Source organism: Melopsittacus undulatus, chromosome 11 (assembly GCF_012275295.1).
Source record: "Melopsittacus undulatus isolate bMelUnd1 chromosome 11, bMelUnd1.mat.Z, whole genome shotgun sequence".
In the NCBI taxonomy this organism is placed as follows: Eukaryota; Metazoa; Chordata; class Aves; order Psittaciformes; family Psittaculidae; genus Melopsittacus; species Melopsittacus undulatus.
Window position 1 is genome coordinate 17,247,398 of NC_047537.1, and position 17,136 is coordinate 17,264,533.

General features: G+C 39.2%; 1 long non-coding RNA gene across 3 annotated transcripts; it reads right to left on the reverse strand.

Annotated features, from left to right (window-relative positions):
* Positions 1-10,527: 10,527 nt before the first annotated feature.
* LOC117436786 (uncharacterized) lies at positions 10,528-16,701 on the reverse strand. Of its 3 annotated transcripts, XR_004550120.1 has the most exons (8): positions 16,641-16,701; positions 16,002-16,205; positions 15,791-15,916; positions 15,393-15,518; positions 14,820-14,928; positions 14,624-14,695; positions 14,340-14,532; positions 10,528-13,668 (listed from the first exon to the last, which is right to left on the reverse strand). It is a non-coding gene; the product is annotated as an uncharacterized lncRNA (long non-coding RNA). The 3 variants fall into 3 exon arrangements; XR_004550121.1 differs by having other exon boundaries at positions 10,528-14,532; positions 14,820-14,871; XR_004550119.1 differs by having other exon boundaries at positions 10,528-14,532.
* Between the last annotated feature and the right edge of the window lie 435 nt (positions 16,702-17,136).

Consider the following 17,136-nt stretch of genomic DNA (forward strand, 5'->3'; position numbering starts at 1 on the left):
GCCTCTTGTAAGCACTAACAACTTCCTCCAACATAGCCTCAAAAATGCTGCCATATACAACCACATTTTTAGGTTATCTCCAAAACCATACTGGAGCTTTTTACATATTTAAATGTAACAATGTGTGTAAAACATAGTGAGACTCTTACTGAGACTTACTTATTCTCTCAAAAATGCATTTTGGTCAAGGGGAAGTGTTAGAAAAGCATCATGTAACTACTTCAAAGTATTTATAGGAAGCCATTAGGATGGTGTGCAGCTCTCTAGTTACAGATTCAGCCAATTCCTGAAGTGACTTTAAAATTAATAGGAGAAAATAAAGAGCTGTACCTGGAAAGTTAATTTTTATGGGCTTTTTTTTCCTGTTGAAAGGCTAGGAAGTGTGATACTCATAAGGCTGCCTAACACATCCAAATGAACACTTTTTGGAGGAGGCACTGGGGAAGGCGAAACTACCTGACCTCGAGCAGTCACTTGTTAGTGTCCTGTTGACCTCGGAGACAAAGGAAATCAATGCTGCAGGAGCCGGCGGCACTGCCGATGTCGGCTCGCCTCAGGTAATGGCCGCCCTCCTGAGGGGAGCCGCGCTTCCCGCCCTTTACCCAGCGCTCTCCGCGGGTGATGGCGGCCTCGCTCCCTCCTGACGCGTGTCTATAAACACGGCGAGGCCGCAGCCGCTCCCGTGAGGAACAGCGGATGGAAGGCGAGCTCCGGGACTGCTCCAGCCTCCCCGCAGTGCCGGGCTGAACGCATGCCTTCCTGGGCTGTACAGGCAGCTTGGCGAGGAGAAGCCTTCACCCTGCAGCAGTGCTGGGCCGGGGGGCTCAGTTAAGGACCGAGGGATAAAGCCCGCAGGGGGTTGCTTCCAGCAACAGCAGACACCAAAAGTACAGATTCACACCTTCAACTGCAGCATCGCACCCACCCTCAGGAGGCTGCTCCTCAAGCAGTGCTAAACCCCATCACATACAAGGATAATTCAGAAGCCACAGCAGCACTACTCCGTTCACTGGAAACACACCCCCCATTACTTCACAGTTCAGCCCTGCATGGCGTCTGAGCTTTGTCAAGTAAACTGATTATTATTCCTCACGCTTCTGTTTTAAAATCTTAATGCCTCAGAGAAAAGTGGGCCTGATGATCCAAAAGCATTTTTAATGTTTTGTTACCCATTTCTACAGTTCTACCACTATGAATTCCTGAAGCATAATGAGAGAAACTGAACCTTACCAGTTGCACTCTCTGGTTTTATTGTTAATCAGTACTTACTGCTATCAGTTATGACCCCCTTTAAGCACAATTCTATTGTAAGGTTTGTCTTAAAGTAAATTTGCCTCTTTTTTTTGCCATTAGAGGTTCATTCTTCCACAAAACCAAAGGCTGGCACTCCTCTTGTAGAGAAACAGCCCCACTAGAACACACCGATCAATTCACCAAGACAGAAAGGTTTTACTCTTAATTAATTTTGAGAGTAATTATGTTTCAGTCTCCTTTTTGCAGTCCCACATCACATACCTTTATGATGCAGTATCATAAACTAAACCTTACAAAGGAAAAGAAGCAGCTTAAGCTGCCAAGGTCCAGCTTATCTGGAAGAGATGTTTCAGGCATCCGAAGGAGGTAATGGCTGCGACACCATTATACACAGCAGATGCCACTTCAACAAAAACAGGAGTTGTAGTTTGGTTGGCAGAAAACAGCAGGCAAGTAGGAGTGGAGAGTGTAAGATAGGGTAGGTAATCAGTAAATGATAAAATGGTTTGTATTAATCAAAACCGGACAGGAATGAGAGAAATGTGACTAACCTAAATGAAACAGATAACCAAAGGCAAATTAAACCCAGTAACAAGTGTAAACTAATAACCATAAGTAAGAAAATCAAACTTTAAAATACTGTTTTCATGACAGAGCATTACAGTTTAGAGTTGTTGTTTCATGAGGAGAGAAATTAAACTTATCAAAAGCAGCTTGGTTTTGGTTTGGACTTTTTGGTTTAGTTTTTTTAAATCAGTGCCATTCACTCAGCCAACAATAAGCAAAAAGCCCCCACCCAAACCGAAAAAAACAGATGTATTTTTCTTCATGCTGTCTTCTCTGATATACTTCTTACTCTGTCCAAAAGGATAACTACAGAACTAAGCAAAGTTCAGTGATGAGTTACTGAGATGAGGAGGTATGAAAACACTATTATACAAAGGTTAAGAAATTGCAATTATTTTCAGTAGAGACAAATGTTATCGAAGTAACAAGGCAAAAGCACAGTGGGAACAACCTCATGTTCCATAGCAGATATTTTAAGATTTCTGTAAGAAAACTGGGTGAATTCAAAGCACACAAAGAACAATCCTGTAAGGAAAAGGAGAGCAGACCTATTTTTCATATCCATATAAAGTATTGAGCAGCATTATTTTTAATTGCCTAGCCAAACCCTGAACAAGTTAAAATAGTAAATTTTCTATCCCTATTAGAAATCCTATAGTACAATGGCCACCTCTTTTCTCTGCTTATATGGAAGCTAGCAAAAACTGGTCTTGCCTGTAGTTGCATTTGTAAAACTGACATAAGATGGGGCTGGCTCCGAATCTCTCTTTCCTGAGTACAGAGACAAGATAACAAAGTAAGCCTCAGGCCTGGCCCAAAAGATTATCTTATACCCCTAATGTATCTCAAAATATTCAGAAGGGCTGTCATATTTAATTGCTTTTTCTGTGAAACTAAAGTAAGCTTACATTTACTCCCCAGAACAAATCAAAGCATTCAAAGATTGAGAGAGAAGAAAGTCACACTATTAGCTTCTGGGCAGGGGAACACGTGAACAGTTTCTTCTTGTAAACCAATTTCTTTGTGGGCAGCCAGTGAAAAAAAACAGACCTGCAGAAACGTGAATGTGGAGGAATTAACTGATTATTTTCTCCCAAATTGGATTTTGAGAATAAAATTAAAAGACTACATTAATGATACGAAAAACAACAAAAAGCACTTCAAAATAATTTAGGGGAAAAATGTTGTGCTGGACTTGGACTGAGTGTATTTAAGTCCTGTGCAAACCATGAGGTGTTCAAGCAACCTCCAAAAGCAGGGCAGAACTAGAGACATTTCTAAGAGGACAGCACAGGAGTCTTGTCAAGATTCAGAGTCACCCTTGCGTGTCTGGCACTACAGAAGGGACAGCACAAACTGCTCTGAGATTACCTTTAGGAAAACAAAAAAGTAATAAAAAAATTGTCCAAATATGAATACCAAAACCTTTTTGACACTGAGAACCAATGAGACTTCCAATGAATCACCAATGAAAACCCTATTTAGACTTACTATAAATAAAAAACAGAGGCAGAAAGATGTCACTTCTAAACTTTCACCTTGGTCATACATAATAATCACTGTAAAAGTTAGTCCCTAAGGGAAAACCAGAACACTACAAGGAGAACAGTTCCCTTCTGTTGGAATGCCAACACAAAGTCATTGAAATAGCAAGATCCATAGCAGAAAACTGAAGATGAGTCTCACTAGTCAGGACCACGACAGAAGGTGGGTTAGAAAAGAGCCACCCAAGTCTGTGCTGAGAAAGGCACGGGTGCTCAGAGATGGTAACTACTGACAGACATCCAACTGACAGAGGAATTAATCTCTCCTCCATGGACTCAAGTTCTTCAAAGCTCATCTCTACCTCTGTTTGTTTTGCTAACTGAATTAGTGTGTGATTAATTTGATGATACTCTTCTATTTGTATTTCATTTTCAGAAAATTAATGGTGCAACAGACTATATTCAAAATAGCAAATAAACAGCCCCGTAGTGACCAGGATCTGAAGTTTCTTAGCTGTGTTCTCAAGTGATGTTTATTATAGAGCACTTTGTGAGGCAACAAGAACTGCCTGTTTGGATTATAACAAAACCAAACAAGGACCTGAAACAAACTGCAATTTGTACAGTTGCTTCCGTTAGCAACATGTAGTTCTGCATTGCTTGGTACTAAATAACTAAGAAAGATGCAAAGATGGATCAGGGAAAATGAAGCTGCTTGTGAAAAAAAAACAAAACAACAGCAGGATAAAGTTGTCTCAGCAGAAGTCACAGAATGCAAACCTGAATAGAAGCATTTATATACAGGTAATATATATCCCCACAATAATAACATTATAAAAACAGCCTTTCTGAGGAAGGACTATAGCACTAGAGAAAACACTGTAATATGCATCAACTACATAGTGTGTATCACAGCATCAACCTTTTTGGTCTTACAACCTGTTCATAACTTGTGTATGCAACTTGAAGCTCACAGAGTACAAAAGCATTGCAGTTTACTACTGAAAATACAAGATGCTAATATAGCATCCATAAAAACTACATATGGGGAAGGAAAAACAAATCTAGCCATTTCTAACAGGATCCTAAGATACAAATCAAGCTAAAAAATGGGAGTAGAAGTAGCGTTGAAATATTAGTAGGCTGCAACTTCCAAGGGTACAAACTTGAAATCAGACGGTTTTCACACATCACCATTGACATTTCTAATTCAAAGTAATTTTTCAAGATACTTTTCTCCATAAAAATATTAATTTTAGAGCATGTCTGTAAATGGAACTGCCACACAAAACCTGCACTGCAGACTGCTTTCATTTCCTTGTGGCTGTGCTGGTAGATGATTTGAAGAGTTCAGTTAATACAAAGCCAACAATTCAGTGGTTTAATTAGTGTGTTGGCAGGCTCCACAGATTAAGCTGAATTTTTAACTTTCAACTAATCAGTTTCAAGGGACCATTTGTATTTTCCCCATCACATCCCTAATGGCACTTTTCATTCAAATTGCCTTTATTTTGCTTAATAAAGCTGTTTTTTTTCCTCCCCAGAAAACACTTAGCAAGAAGCTATTTAATGGAACCAAACCGATGTAAGCACTATCATGCAGACTGACCCATGACAAGTAACTCAACACATTTACTTTGCCATTTACTGTTACAGAGCTCTCCAGTAATGATTTTATTTGCACATTTGGGTTAGTGACTGACCTTTGGGCAGGTTGGGGGTTTTTTGTGTGTTTTACTTCTCCTAACTTTTAATAAAAATATTAATCTTTTTTAATTCCAAAGGGGGGGATCTTTGGCCACTCAGGTTGGACAAGCTTGGAACGCAGCATTATAAGTTTAGTTTGCTTTAGTATGACAATACCCACATGTACTCCATTTACTCCACAGAGGCTTTTTAAGTCTCTTATTCTAATTGCCCCTGTACAACCAAAGCATGTTTCTGTAATGTCACATGATATACACATTCTAATTCTTGTATTTCTCCTCTAGTTTGATTAGACAAAGAAGCAAATGCAGATAAGGACATACTTCCTATAATTAAAACCAGTAACAGTCTACAATTACTCCTACAGATAGCATTTTCCATTCACAGATTTTCAACTTTTTCTGAACATCAGACATCTGTGATTCTGTCCATCTTTCCACAAACCTGAAAGTGTAAACACAGCTGAAAATCTCACTCTGGTAATTTTCTTCCTTTGTAAGGAAAGACAAAAAGGCTGTTATTTGCAATAGAAGAGTTACAGTAATTCCTGAGGCTGGCATTTAGTACACAAGAAAGATGTGCACAGTGCATTCATCACCCAGAAACCATAACTGAATATAACAAGATTAGAGTAGAGGTAGGCAGGAGAGAAGAAGGAATCACTGGACATCCAAAACAGGAACACATTTGTATCTAATAATCTTTTACACACACACACACACACTCACTCTCTCTCTCTCTCTCTCTCTCCCTCCAACCCTCAATACAGATTTTTAAATACAACACTTCCCCTCTTTGAGAATTCATGGTTTCACTACAGCATTAAATGCATCAACACTGCATTGTATTGTGGAACTCACCTTTGCCATCTTACACAACAAAGACCTAATATCAAAAAGACATCAAAATTGGAAGTAAGGGAGTTTAAAACATATCCTCAAACTTTTTCTTCTTCTTCATTCTAGCTTGAGTTCTTAAAAAACTCAAGCTCATAATTTTAAGTTAGACCCTTAATATCCTATTTCTAATTCCTAGTTTTGTCACTGAAAGTAGGTATTATTTGCCTAAAATCCCAGTATAATTTGACATAATAGTTTAAATAACCGGATCAGCTTTTCCCTCAGTGCTTTTATGAATTACTAGAAGGTTAAAAGGTATTTCACATCACAGATAAATATTTAGCCAACAGCTGAATAGCAAGTTTGCAGTGGTAGTGTCCTTTCTGTGATCACCACCAGCACCCATCCTGACAGCACCTCCTGTTGTGCCAGCAGATGTCTGTATGACAAAGAGACAAACCAAATGAAAGAAGTGACATCGATAAAGAAAAATGACAACACCATTTTGAAGGTGATGAGTTCCTATGTCCAGTTCACCACCTGGACTCACCCAGTAGTGTGTGTGCTATCAGAGGCTGTGGTGAGACTGGAATCAATGCGGAGGGAGCACAGGGGAGCAGAGCAGCTGCACGAGCAGTGCTACTGAAACGCGAACCCTGGCCTCCCGTTACAAACACACATCAGACTCCCTGGTGTTCCTGTTACCCTGAAACACAACCTTGCAATAAGCACACGGTCTTGCTATGAAAAGCTTACAGGAACACTGTGTACGGTCACTAGAGCATTTTTAGATTTTGATTAAGGATCTTCTAGCTATGGCTTTTGGAAGCTATCTTTAAAAGGAAAATACAAACCCCTCCAAACCCCCACCCTTATTTCTGCATGTTGATTTATGCCACATTCATAAATCTTGAAATAAAGTTATGCAAATCTTTATCATAAGACCAACCTTTTAAAAATGCTGATTTAGGACTACTTTAGGTAGAGGTAGACAACAGCTACATGAATTACAGGAATAGTGACATTTTCTACACATACATAAAACCACTCCAGCTGTCTTAATGTGTATAATAGTTCACAACCAAAGTGCAGTCTGTTGAGATATTTGTGCTCAAACCTTGTCCAAGCTCCTAGTGGTGAGATCACACATCAGCACATTAAAAGACAAGAATCATTGCCACCTGTGAGAACCACCTACTGCAACCTGTACTTTTGGCTGCCTTTTGGGAAAAGACAAGTCATTTGTATATATTAAATATATTGCTCTTGCTATCCACAAGTAGTTTTAGCTATTTTGGGATTAGAAGGAGCACAAGAAGTACCCCAGCTGCTCTGTACAGATTCAGTTTGTCATCCCAGATCAACAGCTGAATCACACAATGAGCACTACTGCACTACACTCAAAACTAGGTTTAGTTTATCATACGATGAATTTTTAAAATGACAGTAAGATCCTACTACAATAGGTTTTTATCTTATTTTTTGCTACTGAAGATGGCACTTCCTGTCTCAGTGTTACAGAATACTTTCATTTGAAAAACAGGTCGCTTGAACTGCTTTGAAATGGTTGTTTAAGCAAAGCTCACAAACACAAGCCTACAACAAGGCTGACCATCCAAGAAGGTGCATATAGGATAGTAAAGAGCCATGAAGAGTAAGAAAAACTGATTTAAAAGCATCAGAAAGCTTCCAGTCATTTAAACACCATCTAAACTTTGTTCTCTCCTTTGCTCTTCCCTCCTCTACTTTGCCCTGGAACAACACAAATGACTGGAGGAGTGTACACATCTGTCCAGAATAACTGACTCGCAAGTGATTCTGGTTGCTCAAACAATTAGGGATGTTGGCAATTTATGACACAAAACTAAGTCTTGATAATAATGCACACTTTAAGCTGGGTCTGTCAAAAGGCATTTTAAGAAAATCGTAGCAATCAAATCGAGATACCCTGGTTGATCAATGTCTCTACCTATTGCACCTTCAGGGCACATTCACCAGAGTTTGGGTTTTTTTTTTTGCTGCTATAAATACAATATTATTACAAACACCATACATAATGGAAACACATTCATACAAACACACTTCTTGTCTAGATACCCTAAGCCAAGTCTATAAAAAAAATACACTGAGTACTGCATGTAAAGCATGATTACAAATATCACTGAGAGGCAGACTGATTTTGGTATCTTAAATACAATCAATTTTACATATAAACACAGGAAGTACAGAAGAAAGTATTGCTTTATGATCTAAGTGAGGCTGCAGAGATGCCAGACTTCTCACACCTATCAGCTCTATTGGATCTCAGAAGCATCCAATTTATCTGTTGAATCCTCACTACCCACAGCTTTGACTCCTGTAGTACTGAGGAGTCTCTCTAGAATTGTAATGGGATGAAGTATTAACTGCTTCTGCTGAGCCATCAGAAAAGAGAGGAAGCAGGCTTGTCCTGAGACAGGTAACCACTCAACCCACAAAACACATGCAAGTTCACCATTCCTTTCTAACCCACACTTCATTTACAAATTTCAAACTGAAACTCCACTACTCCCACCTTTAAAATTCCTCCTTTGAAGCATTTTCTCTTCTACCATCTAGTGATCAGTACTTTCAGCAGTGACTCATGAGAATGTGCTTAACATGACACGTTGTTGAAACTCATCTGGGAGCCTTGATTTGGAAGCTTGAAAGACACACAATGTGAGAATATCTTGAAAAAATGATGACAGGTATCATTACACTTAAGATAGTATTTTATACTATTGAATCTTTCTTACAGATCATGCCTCATAAAAGTTAGATTTGGAATTTACTCCTGTTTTACCACAAGATAAAAAAGAGGAAAGAGAAGTAACTTGGAACAAGATGATGTACTAAGTCTGAAGAATTCAGAAAACCAGATTGCTACATCCCTGTTATGTTCTTGAATAAATTGTCTAAGTGCAGCATTCTGCCTCTTGAACTTTTGACTGCATGATCAAGCTTTACAGACAGGCATTCAGAGTAAGCCAAGAGCTAAGGAATTAAGCAACCATTCTAAACAGTAATAAAACAGGGCACTGAAATACTGTTTTCTAGAGTAACTTACTACAGCCTCTCACCTCAGTTCTGTCCCCCCTCCCAAGTGGTGTCTGTGACAATTGACAAAACTACTTATTTCACAAAGAAAGCTGCAAGAGCTGATTTAAATTTCTTTCATGTTTTGTCAGGGTTTTACTACCAAAGTAAATCATAATACAGAACCCCTTTTTCCCCCAAAAAAACCCCAAAACTATGAAGCTTTCATGTAATACTGAGTTGAGCACAGTCAATTATTGTGATTTTACTACATTACTTCTCATAAAGGCTAAATAGAACACAAAATTAATAGTATGAAAAACTGGTGCATGGTAACTTCAGTTGTTTAGGTAATGGTTTGAAATTTCAGTCGCAGCACAAAACCCATCCCTACTTGGATGGAAGTTTCCCAGTTTACATACTTTGATACTCACATTTCAAAAGATTTCATAGATCTACAGTTCTAAGGAAACCAACTGGGACAGTGAAGTCACATTAAAAACACAAAGAGTTCTGTGTTTTTACGGTAACTGTCTTTCACTATACACATATACAGAAAATGTCCTTATTTTCATACAACTTAGGTCAGAAACCCATACTTAGTATTGCCAAGAAGCCAACTATTTTGCTTAGAATAATTCTATGCGTGTATTCTTAACATATAATTGGAACAACAGTGCAAATTTCTATTGATTTAGTTCTGACATTTGAATACATCCAAGTTCAGCAATTTCCGTAAGTGCAGAAAAACTTCCTCAGCTATTTTGACACAAGCATAGCCATTGCTCTTGCCATATTCTTGGCAGAAATAAGAACCTTGTTTCTTAATCATCAGTTCACTAGTATGCAACATTGACTGGAAAATACTAATACTAAAATAGAACTAATGTTCTACTGAAGTTAGATGTTCAAGAGCATATATTGATATAACTCAAAATGTATCATTCGTGCATATTATATCATTACAAAGGGAACTTTTTCAGAGTCTGCTTTTCTCTTGACTTTTGTTCTGCATGAAGTGCTAGTCTTATGGGAGCTTTTGGGGGAAACATCAGTATGGGCTGAATCATACTACACTCAAGTACTCCACATCAAATAATTGTTCTACTAGTAATTCTAGATAGTGAGTGCACCTCAACACATCATGTATTCATAGTATTAAGCTTACTTCCACAAAAATAAGTCATTAAATCTAAATATTTTTAGTGTGCATTTATAAAGGCAGAAGAACTAGGTTAAGAGGCTGACAAGATGGTGCTTAAATGCCACAGAAGGGCAGAGCTCCTTACTGAAATAAGCTACTGCAGTTGCAGATTCTTCTATGATCTTGTATACTTTGGAAGAAAACTGAACTGACATTCCTGAAGGCTGAGTCCTCTTCCCTTGAGGTTATTGACAATAAAAAAATAGATCTGAGAGCACTGAAAGACACTTCACTGACAACTAGTGCCACTAGTTGTAGTCTCTCTGTGAGCCAAAGTGAGTCACAGATATGAATGACTGCTTAGCAGTCAAAGAAAAATCTGAAAGGTACATAGCAAAGAGAGAACACAGAAGGACACTGGAAGTAGCATTTTCATTTTGAAAAAGTTTCAGATAATCTTCTCTGCTTTATTTTAAAGAGCTATCTGTACAACATTTGGCAAAAGACAGATTGTTAGTATGGCAACACAGTAAATTTTGATACTTCAAAAGCAACAATAGTTCAAAGCAGCAGTTTATTATAGCAGGTGAAGCAGCTCGTTGAAGAAACTGAATGTTGAGTGTAATGACCTAATCAGGGGAATTTCTCCACAGAGGGAAGCTGTTCTAATGTAAGTTTATGGGAAAACCCAGCTGGTTTGAATACCGTAAGATCAAGACCTACATGCTTATGAATGTGTGTGGTTAAAGACAACAAAAACCAGAAGCTTGAGAGTTTCTGACTTTCTGACAAACATATATTGAATACAGTCATGCTCATTTCACAATTGCTCAGTTAAAAACTTGCCAGGATTAACCATACTTGGTAACTACAAAAATTCAGAACTGCCAACTGTATTCTGTTGAACTTGAGTTACTAAAAGTTCTCCACACTCATTTCATCTTTGTTAAGAGAAGGAAATAATTAAGAAGCATCATATATCAAAAGGCAAATCAAGAGATCAGATTAGTCAATAATGAAATATATTTAGATAACTAAGTAGTAGCTGATATTGAGTACTCATTTTTCAGAAGGCACTAACACAACACACTATATATTTTTACCCATCATTTTAAGTGCACCAATAAACTGCAAGAATACCTTCCAGGATGTGGGATACGTTAAATTTGCTCCCTAAAATGAGCATTCCAAGAAAGACATTTGAGATGGAAGCATGCTTGATGCTGCAACTGCTACCAGGATGTTGCTTGTGTTTTAACCCTATGAGTTTTAAATAAAATGGAACTTTTTCATTAACAAAACCTACAGAAGTTAATAAATTCTGAATAAGCTTGAGCAATACCTACCAGCATTTTGGCTTGTTGTTTCTTGCTGCCCTTCAGAGATCTACGTACAGAATCTCGCAGTGAAATAATCCACTCCACACCCTTTATTAATGCTAGCATAATACAGTAAAACTTCAGGTAATTAAGTTTAATGTGCTGTTCAACAAGTAACATGGGATTTCATACTACAACTTACAGTAATCCTTTACAGTTCACAATACCCTCACAGCAAAATCAAAATGGACCAAAACTGCCCCAGTAGTCTTATACAAGAGCTTGATTTTCTTCTTGCTGCTCACCCTGGAAAGTAACATAATGACAACAGTTACAAGATGCCATTCAAATGTCTAAATAGGAAATATGTTTGCATTGTTTCACAGTGTCTGTCTAGGCAAGTGCACTCCCCTCATAGAATATTCTAGCTTTAAAATAACGGAAAATATTACAATCATTCCATTAGTGTTTTTGCATCTGCAATACCTATAATCAGACCAACATGTTTTTATGACATATATACACAGAGTTTACTATAGTGAAACACAGATCAACATTTAGCATTACAGTAAATTACCTGTCACCCTAACCACTCAACCTTAATTTTCTGTAAGGAAGAGCCAGATTACACATTTGCTTCAAGTTACATTAGTGAAATAATCACAGGCTGTGGCCTGGGGGGTGGGGTGTTTGGCTGGTTGTTGGTTTGGGTTTGTTTTTTTTTAATTAAAAACTACCTATGAACACTAAAGACCAAAAGCAGTACATGCAGAACCTTTTAGTTTGTTTAATAATAGCTATTTTATGCTTTGGCCAACTTGGAGATTCTGAATGCAGACTACTCAAAGCATCAAAAATGAATTTGTTGGTAGAACACAGGAAACTGTCCTACTAAGCAGGTTAATCACGTGGGTTTGGTTTGGGGTTTTTTTCCCTCTCTTTCTTTGAAATGTAATGTAAGTTTTTCTTTCCTGCTTGCTAAGAAAGTCCTCAGCTGCTCACACTAGTGTCATGCTAAGTCTCCAGCATTAACAGATTGCTAGACTCTTCCTCATGATTGTTTAGTTTCTTTCTGAGGTAAGGAATGAACACTTCACAAATGCTTTGTCTGAACAGTAACCATGCAACTTTTCAGACAACAGGTTACTTCAGATACATTCTGCAATGCAGACTCATGCCAGATCCCAGGATTCTGAGGAAAGCCATTCAGCAAAAGATCGTTATGAAAGGAATTGCCACTACCATTTTAGATGAGACAGGAACTGAAGCTGAAGCCTGCCTTCAAAGTCAGGTCTTCCCAGTTTATCAGTTACTACTGACTGACACCAACTCACCCTACAGGTTTCAGTTTTCCTCGCCAAACTGCTGTGACACTTTCAAGTATTTATTTTGTATTTGTATTCCTTTTCTGTTCTTAGATACTTCCCAGAATCAAGTCCTAGGACAGTCAGTTCTACCATAAGAATCTGTTTCATCAATAAAAGAACAGGCAAAGGAAAGTTTTGATCGCTATCACTCAAATATTGCAGAAGAATCTCAAATTCCTCAAAGTTCCCTCAAAAAATCCTATTCAAGTATTTTGGTTCATCATTCTCCAATTTTAATGTCAGAGTAAATAATAAACATTAAAGAAAAACCAATGAATCATTTATTATCTGCTTTGACATTTTTGTTTTGTTACATGCAAACCAGAAAAATCATTTGCATCCAGATTGGTTAATATGCTAAATGTTAAAGTTGGATATTCACAACAGAAGAAGCATTAGAGAACTGGATGTACTCAAGAACCTAACTGGACATGGCTCAGTAACACGTTCCTTTGGCTATACCCTGCCAATAATACTTTAAATCGGATTTCTGAACATTCTCCTCTTCCTGTGTTATTTCAACTCTTCATAACAGCCAGAACCCAGAAAACCCATGCCATTTCATCTGGCAAGAACCTTGACATCCTGATGCTTGACTCCCTCAGTGTTTCTCCATTAAGTTAATTCTCTACAACAGCAATCTCTGAAAGCTAGCATCATAAGGCAAGAGTACAAAGCCAAGACAGAAACCAAACATCAAAGCCACCAAAGAAGCAGGCAAGTTTTGTGTTCTTGCTCCATTATCTCTGATATTTCCAGATCCTTACAATTAGTGTTCAGCCAACCTAAAACTAGCAGCATAGAACAAGAAGTATACCCCGTAAGGCCGAAAACAATAACAGCAACAGGAAAACATGACACCCAAATTCCTGGAAAGCAGGAAATACCTGCCTTCACCTCCACCCTTCAACAGGAAGTCCAGTACCACACCTTTAAAAACAAGAAGAAAAAAAAGGTATACATTAACATAACCACTGTTCCTTTCCAAAGGAAAGTCACTGTTTTCTACAAGTGAAAATTTTGGCTGCCCATCTAAAAATCACCAAGTCAGCAATAGAATTTAGTCTTACTCTAAAGGCCCAAGTTCACCTACCAACATGACTTTGGGCAAATCACCAATATGGATATCCCACAGACTGTAAGAAACCCTCAATAACATCAAGCTACCTCAATGCTATACTGTCAATGAAAACCGAATCCAGACACATAACCAGTAATGTAGTGTTTAGACAATGAAACAAAACAATACCCTTATAGAGGTCACTCAACAACTCCTGGTAGGTAAATATTCCCTAGAATAACACAGTGTGACCTAGGATGTCTGTCCCATAAAACTTCCTTCTTATTTTCTAATCTCTTCTTAGGCAGCTGTCGTTTCTTAGCATTATACAATTATGACTGCATACTTGCCCGATCATTTGTCCAGCATTTTACATACTCAGTGTAATTCAACATCTTCACATAGATATGTAACAAAGCCTCATATATCTTACCTTTTAGGTTAAACAGAAGTTTTTCTTATACCAAACAACTTTTCACAGTATTTCTCATGTCTCAGACGGCTGAAATAAGCAATCAATTAAGAACAAACCCTGTCTCACCTGTATCAAATCAGTCCCAGGAATTCAATTATTGCTGTACTCCAAACTAACATTATATTGCCAGAGAAAAATGGCATTTTGAAGAATGTACTTGAGCTTGCCAGCTTCCCCAACACTTTATTTTCTCCTGACCTAGCTTCATACATTCTTCTGTGCCACAGAAGTGCTTTCAGAACCCCAACTTCTTCACCTACTAAAATCAAAAGTAAGAAGAATTAGGAAAGTCATAGGCAAACCCACAGAGAAAACAAGAATCAGACAAACACACTGCATGTGTTACATACTTCACCATGTTAGTGAGAGATTTGAACACACCATGCAATGCCAGCGTCATGTCCCATGTTCTCAGTGGACCCCTGCACACAGAAAAATACATTTTAATAAAGGTCAGATAACTAAAAACCGGGATGAAATTACAATTATTCAGTAACACTGTTGTGGATAATTGAAACCTAAATAAAGAGTAATGGACAAGCATACCTATTTGAGGCTCCTCTGATCTCAAATGTGAATGTCTCAGTTACTGATGACACTGCAGTAAAAGAAATCAGCAGTCGACTGACGGTGTGGTTGCCTCTTGAGCACGGCACTAGTTTTAGATAGGTTAACATGTCACTTTTTATGTCACATCACTCAGTCAACAATGAAACGGTTTTGAGAAAAGTTAAAGCACACACAATTGCACTTGCCTGGAGACTGTACTACTGTAAAAACCTAGCTGCTTATTCAAGTGAGTAAGATACATGTAAAGTGCTGGCTATTTTCTTGTCCTGTCCCAGTCGTGAATCTTGTATGCAATTAAGGCAGTCAGTCACTGAACAAGCAGGTTTGCTGGGAGTACTCTTAAAAGCTTTACAACTTTTCCAAAGTCTCTCTTAGATTCCTGCCTCAGAAGGACTGGACCAACCATTATGTACCAAGATGGTTTTAGCTAATAAATCAGAGTGTGAATGACAAGAATTTCTAATGAACAAAATTAACTGTGATAATAAAACCAATGAAAAATATTTTCAAATGCAAAACATGCAAAAAAAAACCCATAGAATCACTAACATGTCATCCTTCTCTGTGGATGAGCAGTCAAGCAGCATCTCCCCCTCTTCTTTCACAGTTACAATTCTCACATCTCCAAGGCCAGAACAAGCAGATTCTTCAGACAACTGATCGTCATTGTCATACCTGCAAATACAACCCAAGCTGTTAACTGAAACATTTTTTCTGCAAAAAAAGTTTTGGTTCTGTTTTGTCTAGACTGGTATTATGTGCTTAAAAATACAAACAACAAAATGCATACATAAGCTATTCTACAAAGGATATAAAAACGTCTTCCATTTTGGTAAAATTAGCTGCACACCTCCCTCTTTCTTACATAAACTCCACTGCATTTTTCAAGTACTATCACGAAAAATATGTCATCCACCCTTCACACGTATAGAGAGTACACTACTAACATTCTATCAGCTGCTACCAAAGAAGCTCTGCCTGGCAATGCTTTTTCTTCTTTCACAGTAATTCTTCTCATACCCCGAGAGAGGGAACAGATTGGAGCTTTCAACAATGGGTCACAGCTGTCATACCTAGAAAGAAAATAAGCAGTTGGTATTAATGGCAAAAATTATTTACGTGATATTAAATAGAGGAATAGTGGGACAGTCGACTTACAAGTCCAGCAAAAACCCTGCAACTTCTGCATCGTTTCTGAAATCTAACTTTTCCTTAAGTGCCAACCATCGGTCAATGTGATTTCCCACATAAATCCTTGTTTTCCCCCTTCTTCTATCAAGACTTTGCTTTCTCTTTTTCTTTTCCAGAAAAGACAGCACCGGGGGCCTTCCACATCTCTTTGGTGGTAGCGACATTGTGAGCCTAGATATAAAGAGAAGACTGCTTAGTGAGCGAGAGCTCGGACTAACAGATTGTACCTCGGTGTTCAGTCATTGTAGCGCAAACTGACAGCCAACCACCGTATCCCTTTTATTCCTATGAAGTTAGGCACATAAGCCACTACAAACGAGCACGGCACTCAGCAGACGGGGCCGCCGTGGCTCGCAGCCCCTCACGGGGAAGAAAGAAGCGACGGCACCCGTCCACCCACTCCCGCCCTGTCTCTCCGACAAACGCAGCCGTTTCCAGCCAGGCCACGGCGACAGGCCCCGGGACAACCCCACCTAGGGCCGCTCCTAAGGGAATACCCATTCCCTGCCGCGTCCCGAGCCTGCAGCCCCTCCGGTTCCACGGCAGTGACTCGCCGCCCCCTCACGGCCTGCCGGTGGAAGCCGCTGGACAGGATCAGTCACTCACCAGCCACGAACATAAACACAACCCCACCGACAGCGCCAGCAGCGACTGATATAAACACGAGACACGTGATCAGAGGCGCGCGCTGATGACGCGCGGCTCACGTGAGAGCAAGGCAACGCCTGCTGCTCCGCGGCTGCCGGGTCCCAGCGTGGCGGGGCCTCACGGGGACCGAGCGATCGCTCCCGAAGAGGGAGGAGTGGTAAGGGTCAAGACTCCCCAGGCACTGGTGAGCTGCTCCCGGGTTAATCCAGGTGCCTCCAGATGGAGTTACCGGCGTCCTGCGTCTGCCGTCCCTGCGGCAAAAGGCCTCGGACAGAGCTGCTTTCCGCGGTGCGCTGTAGGATTGCTTGCAGAGGTCAAGTACCAGTTTTAAGGAATCTGATCTAAAGCCTTTTTTAAACGTTAAAATGTGCAGTTAACGACAGTCACAGTGAAAGCACTGAGTGCCCCCGAGATAAAAATTGGCATCTGCAAGTTGCTGGTTCAAAGAGGGAGC